The sequence below is a fragment of the Hakea prostrata genome, chromosome 10, assembly GCF_041222555.1.
Source record: "Hakea prostrata isolate BN-2017 chromosome 10, UWA_Hpros_2, whole genome shotgun sequence".
NCBI lineage: Eukaryota > Viridiplantae > Streptophyta > Magnoliopsida > Proteales > Proteaceae > Hakea > Hakea prostrata.
In genome coordinates, this window is record NC_142609.1 from 32,256,565 (window position 1) to 32,273,961 (window position 17,397).

Below are 17,397 nucleotides of genomic sequence, written 5' to 3' on the forward strand. Positions count from 1 at the left end.
GTTTGATTTCAAGCCCATATCCTTGTGCAATTTTTCTTACAATTTCATTACCAAAATCCTTGCTAATTGTCTCCAACTTATGGTCATTTATCGTAAGTCCCAATCAATCTGTCTTCACCTCAAAGAGAAATATAATGAAGTAATGTCCTCCCCATGCTCAAAAATCATTAGAGGTTTTGACTACAAGCACAACTCCCACACTTATTTATTCACCTCAAAGAGAATTAATATAATTGGTAAGTATAAAATAATGCCAAACCGGGTTCAACCGCAGTCAGGTCATTGACTCCAGTCGGGAATGGTTTCAAGGGTTGAACCAACAAGCAATGTAAGGGTGGAGGAACCCAACAGTTATGGAAAGAAACGTGCTCCTGTGAAATTCGGGATGAACAATCGTGATATGAATAGAAACCTCAACTGACTCAAAAAAAAAGGGAGAAAACGCTACAATTGGATAGCCACCAAGAAGGATCATGAATGAATCCAATGATTGAGAATAAAAGGTAAGCCCTATATAAACTAAAGGGTCGCACAAAGCAGAGGTATCTGAATCGTTTCCCTCCATTACCATTATTCAATTAAGCTCTGCAACTAGCCAGAGCTATGCAGTGTTCCAACTACTGACTTAACCTTTGGAGGTGGCTTCCCAACCGCTGAGTTGGCCCACAACTGACGTTGTTTTGCAGGAATCTAAGGGTTGAACAATTTTTGGACACATCATTTGGCGTCGTCTGTGGAAAACGCTTCAAAAAGTCATGGTAGACACCAGATCTACGATTCAAAGGCATCAAAATCAGAACCTCCAACCTCCATTGGTAGAAATCTTGCTCCCCTAGAGGGTAATTTTGTTCGTGAAGGTGAACTACACGAAGAAGAAGAAATAGCAGGAGGAGCTCGTTTGAACAACCCAAACAAAGAAATCCAAATGATTCCAGTCATTCAGGAGCAGATGAATCAGAGCTAGCAATAGATGAATCAAATGCAGATTCAATTTCTAGAGATGCATGTGATGCTTCGAACGATGGCCAGACGCCAGGGAGCCCCAAGGAACCCTAATCTTCATGATTGCGAGGAGACAAGAAAGCAAACTCAAAGGAGTGAAAGGAGAAATTCTCTAATAAGAGGATGTTCTCCCCGCAAAGAAAGAAACGTGACTGAGGGCCAAAACTTCCGTCAACCACTAAAAAGAAACTTAAGGCTGCAAGATGAAGAGGGTGAACGGTCAAGATAAGGAGGATAGGAAAATTACCAAGGAGAGATGATCCGAAGGTGCAGGATCGGTCCTAGGGAAGTTGAACAAGAACCCTATCTAGGATCGAGAGGAGTAGTACAAAAGCACTCAACAACATCTCAACGATCGGATAGAGACAACGTTTGGACGCCAAACACTCTGATGGTACAAATCGATCGGGAATTGGCTAATAGAAATCAGAAATTGGGACAACTCACAAAGGGCAAAAAGACTAATGATATATACTCGGTCATTAGTAAGAATCTGTTTGTTGAGGCAATAGCTTGATATGAATTCCCTCATAACTTCAAGCTCCCAACCTTATCTTTGTTTGATGGATGTGGGGATCCAGTAGCCCACATGAGTTACTACTAGCAAACAATGGCGGTTGCTAGGAATTCGGATAATATTTTGTGAAGAGTGTTCGGGTCTTCACTAACGGGAGCAGCTCAAAAGTGGTTTTCGAACCTACAATTGGGAAAGATAAATGATTTCGATGCGCTTGCTCGAAAGTTCATTGGTCAGTTCCGGAGTGGAATACAGACGAAGAAAACCCAAAAAACTCTGTTCACCTTCAAATAGGCAAAGGAAGAGTCTATTTGGGATTATTTGCAAAGGTTCAACAAAGCAACCATGGAGATCGAGAACCTTGATGAACAAGTGGCCAAAATAGCATTATTCACGAGCCTTTCCAATAGATGACTTATGGAGTTGTTATTGCAGGATATGCCGACCACCTATGCCGAACTTGTCCAAAGATGTCAAAACAAGTAGAAGTAACAGAAATCCTTGACGCTCGGTAGGAAGAAGTGAAGGCAGCCAACAAAGAGCAGAAAGCTTTAGGGAAAGGCCAAAGCTCGAGAGTGCAAAACAACGATAAGGGAAGCAAAGGACGGTCGTGATGGAGACAACTTTCACCCAACTACTCTAAGTATATTCCTCCCAATGCACGATATTTGGAGATCCTTATGCAAATCAAGGATCAGGATATCTTGAGATGGCCACCCAAAATGACATCAAAGCCAGAGCTCTGTGGTGTTCCATTACTGACTTAACCTTCGGAGGTGGCTTCCCAACCTCGACCCACAACTAACGTTGTTTTGCAGAAATCCATGGGTTGAACAATTTTTAGACACATCAATAATGAAGTAATGTCCTTCCCATGCTCAAAAATCATTAGAGGTTTTCACTACAAGCACAAGTCCCACGCTTATTTACTCAAGATCGACATTCATAATATAAAGCCTATGATTCTTTTCGTTGGGACTTTCTTTCCAATGTGTTCAACTACATCTAGTTCCCTCCTTAATTTATTTGTTACAATTTTACGTAAATATACACCCCTTCCTTCTGCAACCTCAATGGGTTTCTTTCCTCTAAAGTCAGCATTTAATAAGTGTTGCTCCAAAATCTGATTGTGGGCCAACTGATTTCATTGCAGGACCAAGCCTGGTTCCTAAGAAACAAAGAAAGTGAGAGTGGGCCACTTGTGAGGACGGAAAGCCACCTCCAATGATTAAGTCAGAATTTGGTGAACACAAATCCTCATAGAGAGGAGCAAATGCTCCAAGAAGACGAAGAAAGGATGTCTCATTGGGTAGTTGCAGAAGAATAAATGACAAGAGTTCTTGTTCATGGACTTACCCTAACTCCTATAGAGTATTGGTTTATATACTAATTTCATACCTCTGAAGTGGTAAAGATGTATCACAACCCTCTTATCTTCAAATTTCAGATGAAGGGTTGGGATGACTTCTGATGGTAGCTTGATGATAACTCTATGAAATAGAGTTAAGATTTATAACTTTTATACTTGAGATGGCTTGATTTAGGAGTATTTTGTCTTTGTTTTAGTGATAGTATTCATTAGGTGTTGTCTTATTTAGTCTCAACATGTTGCATTTTGTTTAGTTCATTTTTTGTCACATTGCATGAATTTCCCTTCTTTTTATGGATGAATTTGACTGTTTCTCTTTCTCTTGAACATGTAGGTGAAGATTCATAATAGAAGAACATGTCCACTAACTTTGTTATAGAGTTGTTGCTGCATTGCTACAACAACGGAGCAGAATATTCTCAGATCCAATTCAAATGGAATTGACCAAAAAGGGCTAACTTAAGTGGACTAAATTCTTGTAAATACATGATGGTTTTCAGCCCTTGATCTCAGGAGGAAGGTTCTAATCCTATGGCCAGAATCTAACCTAATGATTGAAGACATTTATGGAAGAAAGAGAAGAGAGGCAAGGAGAAAAAAAAGGAGAAATTCGACCAAGGTGTGGAGGGAGACTTGGCTGAGAGGAAGGAGGTAGAGAACAAATGCTGGAGCTCTTGTGGAAGCAAGGAGCTGCTGGAGTTGCTGATTTGTGAAGAAGAAAGTCGGAGCTCATGTGGAAGCATTGAAGCCTTAGTTTATTCTTGTTTTTATAACTCTATCTTCTTATTTTCTAGTCTCATGTCAACTATACTTGGTTTTATGCATTTGAATTCTGTTATGGACTAAATCTTAGCTGTGTTGGGATGATAGTAGTACCTAAACCTGAATTTTGATATGTAACTAATCATGTGTTCTTTAGTTTTATTGCAATCCACTTTATTGTTAATGAATTCAGCATGTTATATTGACTAATTTCAGTTCTTGAATGATCTTTCTTGAATGAATGTTATGATTTCATTAATTGGAAAATTAATGAAGTCTAGGTGTTTGTTGAATTGTGTGAGTTAGCATCATCTTTAATTAGGTTGTGTTAATTAGTAGGTTGGGTAGGAATACCCAATTACCTCATATTACCATTGATTGGATTGGGTTTAAATTGCATTCTTAATTCAATTCTTCATAGGAATATGCTGATGTTGATTTAGGATGCTAGCTTATGTGTATTGGAAAATACCATATTGCCATTCATTCCAAGTTCTTGATTTATCTTGGGGTTGTAGTATTGCTTTAGTATTTGTGTTTTAAAATTCAGGGGAAGGGAAACTTGATTCCTAACACACTTGTCACTCATTAAGTTTCTTCCATTGCTCAAATCTACATTTTAGTTCCTTAGTTTTCTTTACCTGTCATTTGGTTAATTAGTTAGACAAACACCAATCAACCTTGTTAATTTCATTTAAATCAATTTTATTTTTACATTGAAAGTTAAGGATATAATTCTCCGTGGGATCGATACTGTACTTATCATTTATTACTTGATTGCGATACGTATATTTGCGTGATATCTTGAGATACAAGCAACACTTGATTAGCAAACCAAGAGCCCAATCTTCTTGAAGAAGCTTCAAGACAGCAGTGCCCAATCCCACTGGATCAGGTGATTAGGTTCACATTGATGTGGATGTGACAGTAGTCCCTTACTTTGGCAAACAAAACGTAAAGGTGCAATACTCGAGGAAGTCCCAAGCGAATGAGAAGTTTCCTTGCAAGCCTTGAGCATTTAATGAATCTCAGTGCATTCCATGTTGAACTTATTGTGTTAATTGATGTCTGGATGATGATGTGCCGAATCCCCTTGCAACGTTACTTTTTTTGAGATATAACTTGTCGGGCGCTCAGTGAAAGGCCATCCGAGAAGTCAATCATGACAGCTGGTTGTCACCATGAAGTGTCCTTCTCAACAAGTATTTTTACCAAGAAGTGCCTTATGAACCCTGTGAACGGGGACTGAGCCAAACGTACTGGTCTACGTGGTCCACTTAGGTCCATAAGTTTAAACCATAATATTTATAATAGTAACGTTGCCTACCTCTCTCTGCTTGCCTTTCCTCCCTCAACTTTGAAGTCTTCTACCACAACATTCAAGTTAAGACCGACCACCACCTCACCTCCCCTCTGCTTGAATACTAATCTTCTAATTTTACTCATTTTACTTTTGTAGACAACCTTATGATCTTCTGTAAAACCGAGAACTCTTCGATCTCCAACATTGTATCTTTTTTTTTTCTTCTGGCTTTATTGAATTCTCTTGAACACCAATAAATGATCCTGCCAAGAAAAGTTAGCGAATATTATTCACCGAAAAAAAGGTTACCCAAAGAGTGCATTTATCTCATTCGGGCAACAGATTACTTAATTACCCATAAAAAAAATTAGCAAATAGCATTACACCGGAAAAAATGTTACCCAAAGAATGCATTTAGCTCGTTCGGGCAACAAATTACTTAATTACCCATCAAAATTAGATTCCTCGGTTGTAGGTTTACTGGGTTAGTAAAGCAATTAAAGGCCCAACCTCCCACGATGAGGTCTTGGGTTCGCACCCATTCGGCGGCATTAATTATATAAAAGCTCCTTTGAAGATGTAATCATGGTGCGCGTAAGCTGGCCCGAATGAACCTCATATCCAAAAAAATCATGAAGTTGAAGAGGTACCATTGAAGGATAGCTCAAACGGTAATGACTGACCCCTTTTAGTGAAGGAGTCACGGATTCGAAAAGGTGATGCCAATCCAACGCCTCAAAGCCGCAATAGTATTTGCACATAGCACCTCCGTAACATTGACTTGTTGAGTAAAGATCATTTTCAACCTTGAGGAGTGTCAGGGAGTTACAGGTCACGAGTTGAAACGCATAGGCCGCGTAGAGAATCCCGCGCGCAATGGGCTCCATTGTAGCCATGGTTTTGCTTTTCAAAATACAAAATTCAATTTTCTCTCTCTTCCTTCTCTTCCCTCCTTCCCAGTTCCCTCCATGACTCCATCTCTTTCCCGCCTCTACCTTCGTCCTTAAAACCCTAACCACTTCACTCACACTATTTCATCTCTCTCTCCCCCCCCTCTCTCTCTCTCTTTCGCGGTTGTTGCTTCGCCATGAATCGGAGAGTTCGAAGATCCTGCAGATTACAAGCAAAAAGCGAAGAGGGTTTCTTCAGATACCTAAAGCCGGGAGCACTTGCTCAAATTAGGGATTCTAAGATCAATGCTAGATCTCAGAGGCCTGATTTGCAAATTCAGATCCCTATCTATCGAGTTGATTCGTCGTTGTCGACCGGAAACAATGTGCAGACCCAGATCGCTACCATCGATGGCTTCCCTTGTTTTCTGGGTAGTAACTACGGCCCGAGATTTCCACAAAGAAAGAAGCTTGTCGCTGCTAAGTCTTTCTACTTCTTGAGTTCTCACCCTTCTACCCCAGTATCGGAATCTACCGACTCTCTATTTGATGTTATTGAATAAAGATATTAAAGAAATTCCATTTTTGCTTTGTAGAATGGTTTCGATCTTGTACTGTTTAACATTCGTTTCATTTTTTAATGAAAAATGTGCAGAAATTATATAGAGATCTGAAATGAATTACCTTTCTTTGCCAATGCTCGTTGAACGTCGATAAATGTTCAAACACTGGAATCCGCTGTTTATGTGGCTGGTTTTAGTTCATCTGCATTTTAGTTTATTATCCTGATCAGAAAATGAAATTTGCATTAGAATTAAGAATCTAGCTGCTACCATTCATGTCACACACTTTCCCCTGCAGATAAGTTTACGTTTTTCTGTGGATTTGTACAAGCCATTTTTCTTTTTTTTCTTAGCAAATTTTAAGCCTAAGAATTCCTCTTGGTTAAGCTTGATTTATTGCTGTCTGGATTATTTCTCTGATAACACGAATTCACAAATTTAAAACAATTCATAGCGATGCAAAGGATTGAAGGGTCCCCCCTCTTTTCCCTTTCCCTAGGAGTATTGAAGATGCATTTTTATCTAGTGTAACTCATGACTAGTTGAGATTTGTCTACTTCAGTTTGTTTTGGATGTGGAGCAATGAAAGTTCCCTGTATAATAATTGTGACAAATAATAGTTTCCCATGGTTTGTGAGTTTATCATCCAATCCGCAACAATGTGAATAACATGACAAAACAAAGCAAATGACAAAGGCCCTGATCTAGAATCACTCTTCCTTTCCCTGTGGTTGATCTGGTCTACAATCAGCCTGTATTCTTTTTTGCTTGCTTGGGTTTGTACTTATAGCTGTTTAATTCTTCCTTATTTTGGCAATCTGTTTTTCAGGATGATTCTTTTGAAGTGTTCTTGTACAAGTTCCCATCCCATATAGAGTACCCATAAAGGGCTTAATGTCTATAATCACCACTTCTTGTGATGAGTTGTGTTATGGAATTTTTCTTACCAATTGACATACCTGATACTATTTTAATCGTTTGCTGTTGCTTCCATTTTATTCAGGCTTGCATAGTTCCTTTATGAAGAAATAGAAGTAGAAATTGAATGCTCAATTCTGCTTCCATTTGAGTATCAACTTCTTCATTTTCTCTTCCCTGTTTGCTTGGAGATTCATTTAATTTTCTCCTGGTACATTAAGTTTCCCTCACATTTCCAATTGTGTCTGATTAGTTTGTCTAGAGAACTCTCAATGAGTAGATTTGCTAATGTTTGTTTTGTAGCTGTTTTGGGCCATTAATATTTGGTTGTTTTATTCTTCTTGAGGAGCACCCATTAAGATAGGGTAAACAGGGAAAGAATATGATATTTACCTGAAGTGCGGCAGATCATACCTCCCTTTCTTCATCAGTTAGTCTTAACATTTTCTTTGATACACTTCTTTTAATCTTGTCAAATGAGTCTTCATAGTGTATGAAATTGATTATAGACTGGGTTAAAGTCATGCTATGGAATTATTCTATCTTTGAATTATTTAAACTTGATTAAAGTGATAATGTCCATTCTTGTTCTTAGTTTCTCGTTGGTGCAGTACAATTGACTTAATCACATATATTATGTGTCAATTTAAATCCAATTATTGTATAGATGAAAATTATGAACGTAGTTTACCAAGAGGAATGCTGTGTGCATAGTATTAACTCATTAGTTTTATGGTGAAGTAGATATTACAGACCTGCACATGTCATTGACTGTCTTGCTTATATCTTGTTTTTGCCTGTTGCAGGTTTGGGGGTAGTGCCATAGATGTGGTACTAGTTTTAACTGTTAGTTCTTTTCTACTTCGGTTTACCAGTGTTAGGATCAGAGAATTTGGTATGGCCATTCCTGTTTCCTTCATTTCTTGGCATTCACTGATGGCCAGCATGGCCTTTCAGTTTGCAAGCTGATTTGAAAGGCGTTTCATTTTTGGTTTTATGATTCAATGTTGTTTGGGGGTTGTGGTTAAGTCTACTCCTCTTCTCATGCCCTCATCATTGCTCTCCTTGAGGAGTTGATGAATTCCTCATTCCATCTTATCTGATCACTGCTGAAGACATGCGACTCTTGTAGACTGAAATATCATATGATAGAGAAACCTTTTTCATAAGTCTGTGTCCCTAGTAAATTTTTATGGTTACCTCATCTGCACTGGAGAAGAACCAATCAGCTTCCTGGTTAATAAGAGGGAAAGTCAATAATGAATTGGATATTTAAGAACATAAAATATTGGATGTATATATTTGGTAATCTGAGTGCGGGTATGTAAGTTATTGTTTTCTTCAGAATTAATAGGCGGTGTACTTTGTGCTTTGTTTGGGATGCTTATATCAGGTACAAGGGGGGGGTATTGCTTGGGTCCTGCGCATTAAATGCGCAAGACCATCAAGCCACACACTATGGGCCGTCGGATCAATTTCGACTGAAATTTCGATCTCGAGCATTGAAATTCAATGGTCGAGATTCAATTCTAACCGAGATTTTGGATCTAATGGTCTGAAATCTCGACTTGACGGTCATGCGCATTCACCCAAGCAATTTCCACAAGGGTGACATGTTTGTAGCATGACTTTACAATCGAGGGGACAATATGGAAAGTGAGTTCTGAAGTTAATTTCTGGTTTTCATCTTTTTCTATTTTTGGAGGGTTGGGTTTTGTTTTCTGTGCCAAACAATTTAAGCATTTGCAAGAAAAATTACTTCTAGCCACTCTACTGTAGAGGGAATGCATGCTATATGATATGTAATTTAAGTATTTGCAGAAATTAGCATCTTTTTTTGTACAACTAACATATTACAGCAGTCAAATCATTGGACCAGCTCCCTATTTGGAGGGTTGAGTCTTTGACTAGCATAGTGAGGGGCCTGAGCGCTCTAATTGATTCAAATCTCAGTGCTGATTAACCATTAGATTCTAAGATATTTACATTTTATATTTTTCCATACTGTTGCTTGAATTGTTGTGTTCCTATCTAGTGTGCAAAGTTCTTCAATTATTGTCTTAATCTATCCTAGAACACATCACTATGATTCCTTATCGGTTATTGAATGAGCATCCTAGAAAAATTGGCATTTGCAATACCCCATATTGCTGGAAATTAGTTTTTTTCTAAAAATTCCCATCATCGAGGATAAACAGGGATGATCATCAAAACAATTGTTGGAAAGAAGAAAATTTGGTGAATCCTTACTTCCATTCATGAATTTAGAGTTTGAGATACTCCCATATTTTATTTAGCCATCTTGTCTAGATTTCCTACTTTGTGGAGGATACTAATGTTGTACATCAAAAAGAGAAAATTATACAAGTATCTGTCTGAAAATAAGTGAGTATCCTATTTGGACTTCAGAGATCAATAAATGAGTTTTTTAATTGAAATAATTATTCACCTAATTTCTCCTTTCTAGAAGTTGTGTTGGTGATCATCTTATTTTATCCATGTAACATTTGAATATGTATGTGCTGCATTCTTCTAATGCTCCAAAGATTGTATGGGGTTTGATTGTAGTTGTAGATGTAAGTATAAAATTCTCAGCAATAGTAGATATAAAAGGCTGGCAATTGATTATTTGTTTCCTCTTCAGAGCCTTGATCAGTTCCCAAGTACGGATGTTTATTCAATAACCCACAGGAAATCAGAATGATTTGTTCAAGAATACATAAGATTAAATAAACACAGTATGTGCAAAAATACAGAAAGTAAGATATTTCATAATGTGGTTGAGAATTTGATTGATTATACACCTTGCTATGCCACTGAATCCCTCAAAGGGACAAGCTGATCCCGATTGGCTTGTTAATGAAGTGTAATATACACTTAAACTATTTGAATTGACAAACAAAGAAGAAAAAAAATTCTTCTCTTGCATTGATCTGATATTCATGAACAGTAGTACTTGAGAAGGCATCCTGTTGTTCTTTCTTCTTTGACACACTGAGTTCTCTTATAATGTCAATTAGAGATTGTTATAATGTTATCCAAAACAAAAATGAGCAACCATTCTGTGTTTGGAGAGTATTCTACAAGAACTCACTAGTCTTCAAAGATATGAGCTGCTTCTTGGCACATACTTCCCTCAACAAGTAGAAATGGGTTTTTCTTGCACTATTTCAGAAATGAGCACATTATTCTTTGTTTAAGATTGGTCACACCTGCATCATAAGGAAAAATATTGAGTATACATATGAGACTGTTATTTCCATTTTTTATGACAAATTTCTTTCCCCTTCTTCTAAGTGAAAAGGGAAATTCCTTATTGCAAGCATTTTTGGTAAATATGATGACCCTAGATATGGAATTGCCATTCTACTTAAAAATTAAGAATTTCCCAGGTTTTCAAATCGTCACCCCTCAGTTACTGCCACCAACCCCTCTGGAAAAAACCAATTGTTCTTAAACTTTTTGATCCTCATAGTCACAATTTCCCACTTGAATGGTATCATAAGCATTTTGCATACCTTAAATTACCTTGCTGCTAGATACAATATCCCATCTTTGAGGTGATGACATTAACAGATCTGCCACTTTTCACTTAAGAGCAGCTAAACCATCTGGGTAAATTAGTGCCATGATGGAGCCCTAGTCACAAAATGAAAAGTAAAACCAGGATATCTACGCAGACAGAGCCAAGAGGTTCTATTTGGTGGTGACAAATATAGCTAGCCATGGGTTGAAACTCTGCAGTGAAGATCTAAACTCACATTATGTTGCCAAAATCCAATGACTTCAGATAAGATTGTCTTTGCAGTAGAAGATTATGCCTTAGGTAAGTGAAGTCAACTAATATGAAATTGGAAAAGTACATGAACACAACTTTCAGCAGTGTATTGATTAAGAATGAAAAAATATATATTTTGCTGACAGGGTTATAGACTGCATTAAAAGGATTAGGATATAAAGCTCAAAAGTAGGTAAGAGCCAAGGCAATTACCTAAAGCAATTGGTGTTCCAAAAGGTTAATGAAGCAAGATTAATGAACTTGAAATAATTAATGGCAAATTTAAAAATGAGAAACATTAAATTAAAGAATTTTTAGGCAAAGCATTCACTTCTGTACATCAGTATTAGAGAATGATGAATCAGATTTAAGATAGAAGAGGCAAAGCATCCCACCTTCCAAATAAAATACTCTTGGATCTGATATGGCAACTCAAGAGGGAGAAGTGGAGGGTGAGGGGAGAAAACAGTACCTTGTGATACAGAATACGCTTTCCTGAGCTTTTGAAAAGCCATAGAATTGCAATTGAATTGCTCATTTTGGCTGCTGAGTTATTCAAGAGAAACAGCTAAAGAATTCAAAATTGGACATTCCATTACAAAAACTGGCTGCTTCAAAATTTACATGTTCTATTCCATTCCCAACCTCATTCCAGTTACTCTTAACATTGGCAGAACAGGGTACAAAAATCTTCACTAAGGATGTTTCAGAAACAGAATTCTCTGATGTTTTCTGTTTTTTATTGTTGCTGTGAGATCACTTTACATATGGTAAGAAGTTCTTCCTATACACATTTCAAGATTAAAGAGATATCACATTGCCTTTTGCCGATGGAGATTATGATGATCACTGTTCAGGTGCCACTCTGATTGGCAACCCTGCTAAAATTCAACAATTTGAGACTTGGTGATACAAAAATCAGTAAATCTTGATGAAGGTAGCCTCCCCTACTGGTCCCAAAATATAACTTCCACTATACCTCAAACAAACTGCACCTTATGCTCCTACCTAAAATTTACAACATAAAGTAGAGAACCTCCAACCTGAATCCTCTATAACTTCGCAAGTACTATCAAATGGGCCAGAATTATTCTAGGGTTTAACGTGGAAAGACATTTCACTCGGGATGTTCGAAAGAGCTGCATCATCCTCGTCGCAGTCAGATGCTGAACTGGCATCCAATTCCTTTCCTAGACTCTCAAGTTGAACACATTCTGGACATGGAGTATGAGAATGACTCTGGTAGCTATCAGAGTCATGACTCCTATGGGATCTAAGGTCTTCCTTCTTTACGACATTGAATACAATCCCATTGTGGGTTCTCTCAGGCTGCAACAGGTCCCCTTCCGTCACAGTGATGCTGGATGTGGTGGCTGGAATGCTGTTATTGACATCCTGCTGATCAAACTCCATGTCCTCTGAGCTCCTTTCGACTACAGATGGGACAGAGTTATGATTATAGGGGCTTCTTGCCATATGAATGGCATTAGAGTTGGGTTTAAATTCATCTCCCCTTGTCCATGAGTTGCTCAGTTCAGCATCATTGTCAAAATTTTTTACAAATTCAGTAAACTTATTTGCTGATTTGGTCCTCATCAAAGGCCCCCCAGATCTTGTCCAAGAATTTAGATCCATGTTCTCTGACTCGCTATCACTTCCCTCGTGCATGTTATGGTGGAGATGGAAGTTCCAGCCTGAATGTCCACCACTGTCAGAAACGATTTCTTCATCAAGGGACTCTGTGGAGTTTTCTCTTGCAATGCAGTTCCACGAGGGTATTCTCCTAGAGGCATTTAACCTGATTGTGCTGCCTAATCCCTGTGAAGCAGCTGCCCTGTCAGCACTCCTTTTGAGCCTGCGCATGTGATTGAGAACTATAACACACTCATCTAGCACAAGCTCAATGGCACAGTTAGATTTTATGGCAGAGAGCTTTTCCCAGGTACACCTCCTGCCCTGGTTGGCAGCCTTTTGAATCTCTGTATAAGATGGGTTCTGTATAATTTTTGAGATCTGCGATAGGAAACAAATAAGGAAAACAGAATTAACATCTTTCAGTATGAAGAAATCAAATTTATGACCAGAAATGTTTTTCAAATTTCAAGTCTACCTGAGCAACAGTAGCAGGCATAACAACAGTCACATCACCCTCCCATTCCTGAGCAAATAACCTTGCAAGTCCTCCCAATGGAAAACCAAGTTCCAGTATCTGGTTGCATCTATGCTTCACTTCCATTTCAGCGAGATGAGCAAGCTGCAAAAATTAGAATCGCAAAATTCCCGGTTGATCAAATGCCCATTTGAAAAAGTTAACAGGGAAACATACAACAGTTACAGATATGATGTCCTGTATCATATTGTTAAATGTGATCAAGGTGTAACAGAAGTTGAGTTCAGATACGTAACTATATATAGGTATAGGTATAGGTATAGGTATAGGTATAGGTATAGGTATAAATTCCAAATATATAAGAGAGAAAGAACATCCTTTACATGATGCAGGTACTACAAATTTGACAATTGTTACAAAAGTTCAAGAGTAGACTGAAGCATCATTAGTCTAGTCCCAGCCGTGTGCTGGTTGAATAATCAGACATTTGGAACTAGAATCCAAATGGTGAATAAATATGTGACTATAGCCCAAAAAGTGAAGATCACTCTCTCTTTTCTTTGGCAGTTAAGATCACTCAGATGACTTGATTTTGATCTTCGGTGTGAATTGATGAACATGGGTGTCAGCTTATGAAGCCTTAAACAAAGATTAATTCTCAACGCGCTACTGACATGGTACCTCCCAGCATCTATAGAATAGGAGAGTGAAGTGTCCGATGAATCGACCAAGGAATTCACTCCCCTATGGGGAATCCATGAATTTTATAAGAAAAATAGCACGACGGTGGATTTGACATTATCACTAACATAAATTGGCATGTAATCTGAACTCAGGGAAATGAAAAAGATCAAGCGCAACCTGAAGAAACCATGAAAATCAAAGTATAAACATGTACAAACCTTGGCAGAGAAGTTGCCTCCATAAGCTCTCACAAGCTCCTTTAGCCTCAATAATGGTGCAATATGAGGATTTGCCTGACTTACAATAAAGTGATTGACATTGAATAGCTCCTTCAGCTGCATCATTGGTAGATCGCTCTCCAAACTACCGTCTCTCCATCTGCGAACTGGTGCAGCTTGACCTTCTTCAGGATCCAAATTAAACGGTGGGTGATACGGAACAATTGCACCATTTCTATCCTTCGCCATCAGTTCTTGGGCTTCAAATAGCCCCGGAAAAGCGCAAGAAGCTGTCACTGCGCTCCATATAACAACATGAGGTGATGTCAAGTAGTTAAGACATCTTGGTGGCTCATGCTTTCTTGGGGAGCAAACTGTGATGCCAAGAATCCGACCAGTCATGTCATATGCTTCTTGGAATGTTAGATTACTAGTAAGGTGCCTCAACAACGTCTGCATCTGTCTTATATCATGAACTGCACCATGTGTCATAACTCTCTTGAAAACAGTTAAAACCCCACCCATCTGATCAAAGAACTTGAGTGAGAGCCAAAAATCTTCAAAGAAACTTTGAAGCTCAGGCCAGGACCTGGTGGCAACAATTGAACACATAATGGATCCCACGCTAGAACCTGCAATTATCCGGGGTAAAAGTTTATGCTCTACAAGAGTTTTCACCACACCAACATGGAAAGCTCCCAAGGAGGCACCACCACTCAATAGCAATGCTGTCCTCCCAAAGGCATGTCTTGTCTCATGCATAAATGCAAGCTTCTCTTCCAAGAGTAGCTCCTCAGAGTCCGAGTGACATACCATTCTAAGTTGAGTTGTGACCTCATCAATGTACTCCTTTATGAGCTTGGGAACCTGAAGACGACCCTTGTGAAGTTCTGGATTGCACATATTACCTAGATTTCTGACCAGATCAGCACGCATCCAAAAGATAATCTCTCTGAGACAACCCTCCTGGCGACGGTGCTGTAGCTCTTGGAGCTTATTCCTGACCAATTCCTCATCATAGAGATCTGCTTCATTCATTTTTGGTGTCTCTTTATCATGCATCTTAGCTGCGTGAGCCCATTCCTCATATGTTAAAGCACTTCTCATCATATTCCTCCAGAATTTCCTTCGGTAAGCCAATTCAGCCTTCTGCTTAACATTTGTACATCTTTTGAGCAAAAAAGCCATCACTGTCATCATCGCCAATATCCCTTGAGGATTTTTGGGATGTAACCAGGAGATCAGTGGCATCACGTAATCCCTAAATCGCCGTAGATACTTCAACATAACACCAAAACCTCCTCCTTGAACTGTGACATCGATTTCAAGAGCAAGATTCTAAAAGCAATTGCCCGGCCAATGATCGAATATGGTCCAATTGAGAATGGAGCAACACCAACCTCATTGCTAATTTCCATTTCTAAACTAGTACCTGTGAGGTTAACAGATATTTCTCAGCCTAAAACCTAACTATCTCGAGTAACGAAAACAAGATAGTTTGTCAATTTGGCAAACTGAGTAATCGTTCGTACTAGAATTCTGGAGTCCTACACAAGTTTTCACTACCTGCCCTCTAAGGCTCTAGAACATTCCATCCAGAAGCATTCCTATACAGGAAAAGGGGATCCCAAGGCGGCCACAGCTTAATCTCAGTTCTGCTAAAAGAGTATTAAGCACTGAAGGAAACTCAAGATACTCTCAGTTCTTTTCACACAAAAGGATATAAAAAAAAGGATTCTTTAAAACTGAAAACCACATTATGGGGAGCCAATCTCTAATGTAGGTTGAAAGCTTTAGCTACAAATTTTGGAAATATAAACTGTGATGTCGAACCATCAACTGGGATATCAAAAGGGGTTTCTTCTCTAAACCTCTATTCAGATAAGAAACAGATTCCAAGCTGGATCGTCAGAAGAAAAAAAACCCTAAATACAGAATTTGAACAAATGGAGAGACTGGAAAAGATGCTGGATTAGAGAGTAGTAGACAGAGAGGAGTAGAAAGAGAATAACAAACTCGAATTATAAGAAGAAGAAAAACGACACAAGAGATAAACTGGGTAAACCTGGTGAACACTAAGTTGCAGAGTGTAGAGAGAGAGAGATAGAAGATAGAAATACTTGAAGAGCTCCTCTGCTACTCTCTCGGTTTGCCATAAATAGAAATTCCGACGAGCGAGATGGAATGGATTTAGGCCGTGGAGAGCGAGATTCAAAAGAGATTTCAAACCAGACCAAACCGAGCAGGCGAAATAACGTGGTTAGTTTGAATTTGGAAGAAATTTCGATTTATCCAAAAATATATTGAATGGTCAAACTTTACGCTTGATAGATGGGGAAACGGTTTCCTCCAACTCGCACGAGGAAAAGGAACTGTTTCTGAATCTGAGTTCACACAACCAAACGGTAAAATCTCCATTGGAATCCAAAGTTCAAACCGGCGTAACAAACAGGCCCTTAAAGTTCAGTTATAGGGATAAGTTGACAAGTGGCCTGACCTTTCCACGTCAGATACAAATCAACTAATTGTCTAATAAGATAGGCTCTTTGCTGACGTCAGCTCTGCCAGTTAAGATTTTAATAATCAATCACGCAGTTTCGTTGGTAATCGGACCAAAGTGACTGATCGATTCGATTGGATAAGATACGAAGAACCGATTTGCTGCACCGCTGATTCAGCAGTGCTAGACGGCGATTCAACACGTTGACTAGTCAGAGTTTCAAGTTTCAAGTTTCAACATCAGATAAGGAAAGCGAAAGCGACGACACGTAAATGTTGGGCCAAGTGGCCAACGTAACGGCACAACCGCCGAAATAGATTGAATTTTTGAAATTCGAGTTTATCTTCTGGTTCTACGGTTTGGTCATAGCCGGTCCAACCGGTGATCGAGTTGGGTTGTTTGTTCTCGGGCTTGTGTTTGTTGTGTTTGATGCTGTGGTGCATAATAGATTATGGACCTGTGTAGAAGATTGGACCGGGTTCAATCCAAGGCCTCAGCCAGCCTATCCTGGTTTGGCTTTAGAAGTAGAAAAAACACATGTATAGTTTGGGAAAACATCCTCTGCTGTGCACAATATTGCACATATATACCAAATGATTGGCTGAGAAAACAAAATAAATACAAGATTATTGAGAATTTTTAATTTTTAAATTAAACTTTTAATCTCAGCTAATCATTTGGTACAAAAATACATTGTTGTACAGAGAGATATGGACAACAGAGGATATTTTTCAGTTCAGTTTGAGCTCTAGAACATTCAAGAGGGCCTGGGTTCAAGCTTTA

General features: G+C 38.7%; 1 pseudogene across 1 annotated transcript; it reads right to left on the reverse strand.

Moving 5' to 3' along the window:
* Nucleotides 1–11,654: 11,654 nt before the first annotated feature.
* Nucleotides 11,655–16,262, reverse strand: LOC149002515 (triacylglycerol lipase SDP1-like; annotated as a pseudogene). The gene is made up of 3 exons (XR_016170388.1): nucleotides 14,115–16,262; nucleotides 13,213–13,356; nucleotides 11,655–13,115 (listed from the first exon to the last, which is right to left on the reverse strand). The product of XR_016170388.1 is annotated as a triacylglycerol lipase SDP1-like (transcript).
* Nucleotides 16,263–17,397: the final 1,135 nt, after the last annotated feature.